Genomic DNA, 9,789 nt, shown 5'->3' with positions numbered 1-9,789 from the left:
TGATCTCCCTATTGTAGACCTATTACATGTCTCACTTTCATTTTCTATTACTGTGTTTCCCTCATGTGAGGAAGACACATCTGACAAATACCTATTTGGTGGTACCTGCACTCCATCAAATGAGAGAGTTAGTTGGTAATGAGAGAGATATTTTGCAAATGAGGGTAATGTTGATGAAGAAGTCGACCCTAAAGTTGATGTTGAGATTAAAATTTGAATAAGTCCAACTAGGGCCTCAAGTGTTGATAACTATATTAGATTTGCTGTTAATGCCGAGGTTTGAAAAACTAAGTTTGTTTGGTTTCCAAGTAATTTTTAAAAAATAAACTGTTTCTATAGGGTGTATTGACTTATACCTGTCGATCCATGAGACTGTGTAGGATCCTCGTCAAAGGGGTTTAGGTTCCTACACATGTAATTCAATTATCTTATGTTAGCTAAAAGTTACATAGTACACAACATGAACAACATGAACTTTGTAGACAAAAAGAGTATTGAATAAAAAAAATATGATGTCATCATAATCATTGTTAATTTTTTAATTCCTTACCTTTACTTTATGTAGACTATGCAAGATACTCAACTAAAGGGTTGATGATGTCTGTAGTCAATGACCTGTTCCCACCAAGGGTGACAGCATCACACAAAATATATACATGAAATCAGCACCATCAATTGAGCATCATAAGCATAACATTTGTAAGTTGATAAAAAATAAATACATATCTATCATATGCATCACATATGTATCATCATATATGTAATTGAGCATCATAAGCATCACATATGTGTCATCATAAACATGTAATCCATCACATATGTATCATAAATCACCATCCATCACATAGGTAATAAATAATCCACATTCTATAAATAAACACAAAGTTCAAAAAATGTCACATGTATCATCATAAACATGTAATCTATCACATTTGTATTTTAAATCAACATCCATCACATAGCTAATAAACAATCTGAATTCCATAAATAAACACAAAGCTTAAAAAATCTCACATAAATAGTGACTCTCCCTATGTCCATCTCCTTGAGGTGGCATAGTTCTACTATTAGGACTTGCTAGAGGTGGAACATGAATTAAAAACTTTAAAAGGTGCATCATGAATTAATTATGTAATGGCATTAGAATTTAAAACATAATGAATTAATTATGTAACCATATAAGTCAAATAAATTTCTATCAAGAAATCAACATTAAATAGATAATATACTAATCGCATACCTTGTACATTTCATTCATGTCATTTATCTTCTTCTTCATCCAACTCATCATCATGACCATCATCATCATTGCCATCATCACTATCATCATCATCATCATAATCATCATCATCATCATCATCATCATCATCATCATCATCACCACCACCATCATCGTCTTTGTCATCGTCATCACCATCACCATCACCATCACCAATACCATCATCATCATCATCAGCTTTTTCTTCTTCATCATCATCGAGTGATTGTCAATCGTGATCATCATCTACATCATCTTCTACTTCTTCGGTATCTTCTTCTTCCATCACATTATACTTTATCGGCCTTCCTCTTGGATCATGTCTAACAACAAATGAACAACCCAGTTTATGTGTAACCTCTAAGTAAAATACCTTCTCACATTGGCTTGGAAGAACATAGGGCTCATCCCCAACTGGTTCAAACAACCTTGTATTAACAATTGTAAAACCATTATCATGTTCAATAACAATTCTATCGAGATCATTTTTATTCAATCGTAGCCTGTACCATTTGACAACAAACAAAACTAATTTGAAGGAATTAAAGTCACACTCAAGTATACCATCCAAAATGCCATAGTATCGATTTTGAGACTCTTGAAGATGTATGTCGTTTCTTGATGAAATATTTATCATCTCAAAGACTGCAATTATCCCAGAACCATAATTTTTCTTCGTGTCATCCAACTTTTTGATGTGAAATTTATGACCATTGTAGCACATAGCATTGTGGTGTTTGGCCTGCAATATGTCAAACATGTAAAAATTATTGCATCGTGAGTTGATAAACATATGGGTGATTAACAAATTTATACCTACCTGTTTATCTCTTAAACCATATGCTAAATCAATTTCCCTTTGCATAACATTAAAATCTCCATTACAGTGAGATTCTTTAACCAATGAAGCCACACCTTCCCATGTTAATGTGCGATCAGAATGTTGACAACATTGAATCCATACCATCATCCAATCAAGATTGTTTGCAATATACAAATGTAGTGCATCCCACTCTCGACCAACTGTACAAAAAATAAATAGATGTCTTACAACCGATTTATTTGAAGATTAAGAATTAATTAACTACAATAACAACTTATAATTACCTCTCACTTTCCTCAATCTACCTTTCCCCGTCAAGTACTCCCCTTCTAATTTGTAATGGGTTTGGGATCCCAAATGCGATCCATGTGGATCTTTGTTGTAAACTTAGGAAGATATTTAGAAATGTACACCATAGTCTGGTATACCATATATCCCTCCACCCTAGAACCCTCAAGATGTTCTCTTTGTCGAACCAAAGCTTCAAAAATTTCAAATTCCTCTCAACCATCCACATTGACCTAGTGTGTACAAGTCCACACAATTCAATCTCCTCAACTTGGTGTATGAGATAGTGCTCTTTTGCATTGAAAAAAGATGGAGGTAGACACTTTTGCATTTCACACATTAGATGAGGAATTTTTCTCTTCCAATATTTTATATCTTCTTTATGGATCTATTTACATGACAACCACCTACAAAATATTCAAGACGCAAAAAAATATATTACATAACAAGTAAAACAAATCGCAAATATAATATCTATACAACGAACTGAACAAATATCACTACTTACCTCATATATTTTCCAAGATCATATATGACTTGCTTGACATTATTGTCGAAGTGGTCTAGGAGAGATAGAGGTAGAACGTACTACAACAATTATAAAATTATCTTTTCATTTTTTTCTAACATAATACAATGAAAAGTACATGTGCAGTATACAAATATATCTAGTAAATACACAATAACATGAATTACCTTAATGAAGGTATGTCAATCAGGCATTTTCATCCCTGGCCCAAATTCACTTTTCTTTGATATGAGATTGTTTATGTTTGCAGCAAATCCTATGGGAAATCAAACTTTTCGTATGACTTCTTTTATAGAATTGCTTTGCTGGTCCATTAATAACCAATGAAGATCACTTATATTAATCTAGTCTCCATGGATATTTGATTGAATGACATGTTTCATTGCATGATTGGATTGCTGAATGTCACTACAAATTTTGATAATTTTTTCTTTGTCACGCCTTCCATCCAATATTTTCCATAATGTCTATGTTATATTCTTTCCAATATGCAAAATATCAAACAAATGCACAATTTGTAACTGCTTGTTGTAGGGCAACCTTCTAAATTGTTGGGGACAAATTTTTAGTCCCTTAGGAAGGTGGTCATTAATGCCTTGATGACCTTCATGATCATCAATCACATCATCAGTAAACAAAACACAATAGAAAAGATGTTTTATGACATAAACCATTAGATGGAATGGCATTACCTTGATGATTAATTCTATTATATTCCAACTTCTACATGTGAGATGTCATTCTTTGTGGCTTTGATGTATTCTCTTATTTCCCATCAAATAGATGTTTTTCAGTATTTCAATACTTATGATTTTTGTGGAGAAAGTGCCTATAGTCATCAAACACCTGCTTTCCTAAACTTTTTGAGTGACAAGATTTCATCTTTGGACCACAAATTGGACATGCAAATTTTCCCTTTGTTTGAAGACCTACAAGATAATGTGTAATTGGATTAAATATGTTAATTTTTTTAATTATAATTACCATGCTCAACTTGAACACTATAACATACCACAAAAATGTGTTACCCTTGGGGCATCGTGTATTGTCCATACAAGCATCGCATGGAATTGAAATTATCTTTGTCCTATTGGTTTAGAGATGGCATACATAGTAACACCATTCCATAACTCCAGCAACTCGTCGATAAGAGGCTCAATATATACATTCATATCTTTAACTTGGTACTTACCTAATAAAATGAACATAAACATTACATAATTATTATGACCATTTTACTAAAATATTTATAATTAAATGTAGACGACTATTAAATGATAAAATACTTGGAAAATCATTGCCAACATTATTTGCTCCCTTTTTATTGACATCCATGGAGGAATGTTATTGTTGATAATGTAAAAACAAGCCACACTGAGTAAACAGATCTCAGCTCTCCAAATGGATTGACACCGTCCACTGCTAATGAAAGTCTGAGATTACGAGGTTCTTCTTTAAAGTGTGGCCACTTTTCCTCTATGTCCATAAATGTTGAACCATCTGTAGGCATTCGAATAATGTCATCTCGACTTCTATTGCGTGCATGGTAATCCATAAATTGTGCCAAGCTAGTGCACTTGAATAATCGTTCCATACGTGGAATAATGGGAATATAATGAAGAACCTTGCGAGGAACCCTTTTTGTTATTTGATTTGTTCGATATCTACTGATATGACATTAAGGGCATTCAGTTCAAAATTCATGTTGTTTGTGATATATAATATGATCATTGGTACAAGCATCTATTGCTTGATACTCCATTCCAATATCTTTCATAATGGCAGATAATTCTCGGTATGAGTGAGGTAGAATATTTGATGATGGTAACAAAAACTCACCTATCAATCTACAACAAAAAAATATAATTTGCTAATATAAAGAATATTAATGGTACATGATTCACCGTTTATTAACTATAATGACAAATATGATATACCTTAATATATTTGAGATTGTTATATTGGATAAACCATTCATAACCTTCAAGTTCACCAACAAAAATACAATGGAGAGAAGAGTTGTCTGGGAGCCTTCGTAAAGGGCCTCAGATGCCTTCTCAAGTAGAGGTAAATCATGAACAACATCAAGGTCATCTTCATCATCATGATCAGCTGTGCCAGTACTAAATGTGTCATGGATCAATGTATTTGTACCATCATCTTCAATTGTGTTTTGTGACTCACGATCATCATCTTCCATGGGATCATTATCTTCAGCTTTGTTATTCACACCTCCATGTTCCTCCACTTTGAAAACCACATTCTTCGGGTTGTGTTGATCCATATCATGTTCTCTGGGGTGCTCGACCTATATAAAATTGATAAACATAAATAAACCATGATCATGATCTCGTCATCAAGTGATTTCTTATGTATATAAATTGTTAAAATGATATAATGAAAAACTTACCAATGGATGATAATCATGTCCCCTTCAATGTGACCATGTAGCCTACAATGTTTCTTAGTTGTTTTGATTAGAAGTCTTCTAGTCTTTAACCCCTTACAAATTTTGCATGGTCAATAACATTTTCCATCACCTTTTCTTTTCAAGTTAGATCACAATCTAGCAATTGTCTCCTTATTTTGTTGTTCGCTAATATTGTCTAACATGGTCTTTCTTCATAAGCAAAAAAATTGGGCTATAGAACTAGTTATATAGAAGTTGAAATGTTAGTTATGAAATCACGTTTCAGTATAATATACTAGATTAAATTAGTTGAACATAGAAATTATGCAAATTGAACTAATTAGTTGAACATAGTGATTTAGAGCAGGTGATATGCTAATGGCTTTGTGGAATGCAATCCTTGTATCATAGCTTAAGTCCACTAATGTCTAATTGGGGTAATCCATGAGTGTCTAATGTGAATTCATTATCAATGTTGTGAAGTCATCGAAAGTATGGTGATAGTCATCCTTATAGGATCCTCTGAATACTGTTCAAATCAGTCTAAAAGGAAATTAACTATCCATTCCCATGCTCATGCATTCTTACATGACTAATGATGCCCTTGTGTATCCTAAACATTGGAGAGACCTTATTTGACTTGCCTAATCAATATGGTTGTTGTCCTAATATGAAATACTGAGTTCTACCCTTGCCTCTGCAACAAACTTCTCACATCATGTTTCTTCAACAAAACACAATATTTTGATCCCAATCTTCCTCAATTCCCTCAATGGAGGGTCATGTATAATGGTTTCAACATACAAAGTCAATGATCATACAGTGCATTCTTCTAGACACCCTTGGATACATTACTTGGCTTCTAGGCTTGGGAAAACTAATATGAATTGAGCCAACACCATGAGGATAAGGTCAAGTATCATGGCAACTAATCATAATACATGAAGATGGGGTTCACACCTAAGTGTTGGCTCTCAACAATGCCACACTTCCAAAATTGTCAGTCTCAAGACTTATCCTATTGGGTCAACACTCATTGATGGCCACAAGGCCAAATAAATGTATCTAGGCTTCGAACTCCTTACTCTAGGCTTGGAGGACCCTACACAAGGTCTATGAACACTCACTTGGTATTACAATAGAAAGCGCCTTCCTCTAGAACTTTGTTTGCAACGCACACGTCATTGGTAATCATTGTTATGATGGATGGTCTATTAGGACAATAAATAAAATGCTTATTCTTTTTCCACCCTATGAAACTACAACAAGGTATTTGACTTGGCAGGGTCCCCACACATCACTTCAACACCAAACATTAGGAAATTCAATATTTTTCCTTCTCAATGCATTTTTTTTGTCTTTTACAGGTTTTCTCAGTCTGATACATAGGGATATCAGACCTTTCATGGCATCATCACATGCGCAAACTTCCCCATATGTCCCTATAAATCTAATGTACTAAATAAATTTCACCTAGCACTATCTGGTACAGATTCTTGTGTCCTATCCATATAGTATGTTTTCACACCACACTATCATCCTTGACTCATGCGTGTGATGCAGAGGTAGGGGCATGTATAATGGTTTCAACATACAAAGTCAATGATCATACAGTACATTCTTCTAGACACCCTTGGATAGATTAATTGGCTTCTAGGCTTGGGAAAACTAATATGAATTGAGCCAACACCATGAGGATAGGGTCAAGTATCATGGAAACTAATCATAATTTGTGAAGACAGGGTTCACACTCATTGATGGTCATTTTGCAACTCACCTTGAGTCTACATGAGCTACAGAAGCTTGTGATAAGTATAGATAATTGTGTCCTTCCAATATGTAGTCCTTTCATATTTTAGGTGCCTACACACTATGTTGTTGTTAAGTATTGATGTAGTCTTAAGATATCTCATGACTCCATTACATGTTCAGACTTGGGTTTACAAACACAACTCTATCAAAACAAAAACAATATCACTAGTAAAACTATGACTGTGACAATTAATACCCTTAGGATAGTCATAGAAATTTAATCTATTTCATTTGGTTTTGATCCACAAAACCTTCTGAAGGTTGCATAGGGTCCCCTCACCCCTCTCTCTGTCATCAATCACTTCAAAATACCAATCTCTTGGTCTTCCCACCAAATTCTTCACTCTTACTACCTTTTATTGTCTGATACATAGAGATATCAAACTGTCCTCATGCCCAAACACGTACCAAATCTAATTTGGAGCCTTGCACACAACATAATATGATACATAGCATGATACCCAAGTTAGCATGATACACCTATGGTTACTCCTACCCAAGTGCAAACACAAGAAGCAACAGAAATGGGTGTGGACCAAGACAACTCAAGAATTCTCATGACAATAGAAGACCAATAAAATTTATTTTCAAAGCCTAAGGCCAAACAAAATGAAGAGAGAAGAAACATGGAGTCAAAGAAGTATAGAGAACAAGAAAAAGAGGATCTATCTAGGCCCCCACCCCCAAGATGACTCCTCCAAAATTTTAAACTTAGGTGCACAAGCAACAAGATGAGGAACAAAGGCCAAAGTAGGTTGTAACAACCATGAACCCATCCATCCAAAGTGATGAGAATCTATTTGTTTCTAAGTGGCTACAATTCAACTTTGAAAGGATAAAGAAGAGAGTATTGAAGAAAGTAAGTTTGCAAAAGATGACCGTTGAGGTTGAGGCCGCAAGGAAGCCAAAGAAGGAAATGACTTTGCATGCCACCTAAAACTATGCAAAAGGAGATATAGTTGCAAACATCGCTATCCCAATGCCAAATAAGGATGACTGAGAAATTTATCCTTTTGATCATTATGAAACTCAGAGTGAAATTTAGAAAATAAACTAAATGGGGAGAAGTAGAAACTTTAGATGCAACTACTGAGACTATAAAGGTAAGGATGCAAAAATGATACCAATCTAAACAAGAAAGGAAGGCTATTTAGTATCATAGTACATGAACAACTCTTTAAAGATCTTGATGCCCCTTGAGCTTCTCAAGTTTCAGGGATACTGATGCCTACTTTTCTTCCTAAAAAGGAAAGAATATTTGTATGCTATGAAGGGTAAAGCTACAATGATGGATACATGGGTTATGGAGCAAATGAATCACATCAGATGCTTCTTTGCTAAGTTCTACAATGTTTATGATGAAGCCAATAAGTTGGAATTAATAATGTCAGCCTGTGCTAATCAATGGGAGAAACATGCGAGGAAGTGAAATTAAAACTTTGAGTGAAAATAAAATCAAAGAAGCTAATGTATTGAGAGATGAAGACAATGGCTTCATTCAAAGCAGTCTAGATGAGCTAATATTCAAGCTAGAAATCACATAAGGAAAAATAACTAAGATGGTAAAGTGCCATTATCCCATGTTAACTGAGCATCAGGCTTATGATGAATACATAACAATCAATTTGGGGGCTCATCCCTCTAGATCAAATAAGGATTGGTTGGACACTATATAAGTTATTTTGTCTAAATGGGACAAGAAGGTGGAAGGGAAGTTTGGGCCAAATAGTAAATTTGATGAACAAGTCTTGAATGAGTGTATGGGGCTAATTGTGGTTACATCTCATGTTGCCAATGTGGTGAAATCCTTAGAGGATTCCATTACCAAACTAAATAAAGTTGTTAGAGTCGTTGACTTTTGAATCAAATGGATAGATGGGCCAAATGAAAGATCTTTAGGCTAATATTTATATAATTATGAGTATAAGGAAAGGCAAAAGAAGGCTTCCTCCACAAGAAATCCAAGTCCAAATTGATTTGTTTCAAATTTTGATCAAGTAGTGGTAAATAATGGATTCTTAGTTAATTCAAAGTGAAGACCTAGAAAGCTTATCTTTATTTAAGTAAGGGCCCATCCAAATACTATTAGTGAACTACACCCAAATTAGAAAGTTTCCTTCTTTCTACAAGCATTTCAACTTCGTACTCTATATACATGAAATCCAACTTCAATGTACACAAAGTATAAAGGAAAGTGTGAGTTGTCCACTCTAGTTCGGGCTAGTAATTACTCACTTTCTTTTATTTGGCATATCATACTTACTATTCTAGGGTTATTGGACTAGAATGAAAAAAGTTAGCAACTTGCATGTTGGTTGGACTTCCTAGAGGTTAGGTAATTTTGGGCAAGTTATTTCATAGAATTAAGGAGGTTTCCTCCTATAAATTGATTTTTTCAACATATTTTAAAGGTTGTAAAATTGATGATTTGAGGCCTCTAGCATAGTTTATTTCAATTTTGGTGGCTCTTTATTCTCTTTGTTTCATGATACATTTTATGAAGACAGTGGACTCAAGTGCTAGTGATTTGCTAGTACATGGTTAATATATCAAGTTGTTGTCGATTCACTGTCTCATTGAGTTTTTGGTATTTTTCTAGTGTCTACATCTTTCATGATTTAAGAATGATCTAAAAATATTTGTGGTTACTTCATTTATTTGCTAGATTT

This window comes from Cryptomeria japonica, chromosome 7 (genome assembly GCF_030272615.1).
Source record: "Cryptomeria japonica chromosome 7, Sugi_1.0, whole genome shotgun sequence".
Lineage (NCBI taxonomy): Eukaryota > Viridiplantae > Streptophyta > Pinopsida > Cupressales > Cupressaceae > Cryptomeria > Cryptomeria japonica.
Note: the sequence above shows the minus strand (reverse complement) of the source record.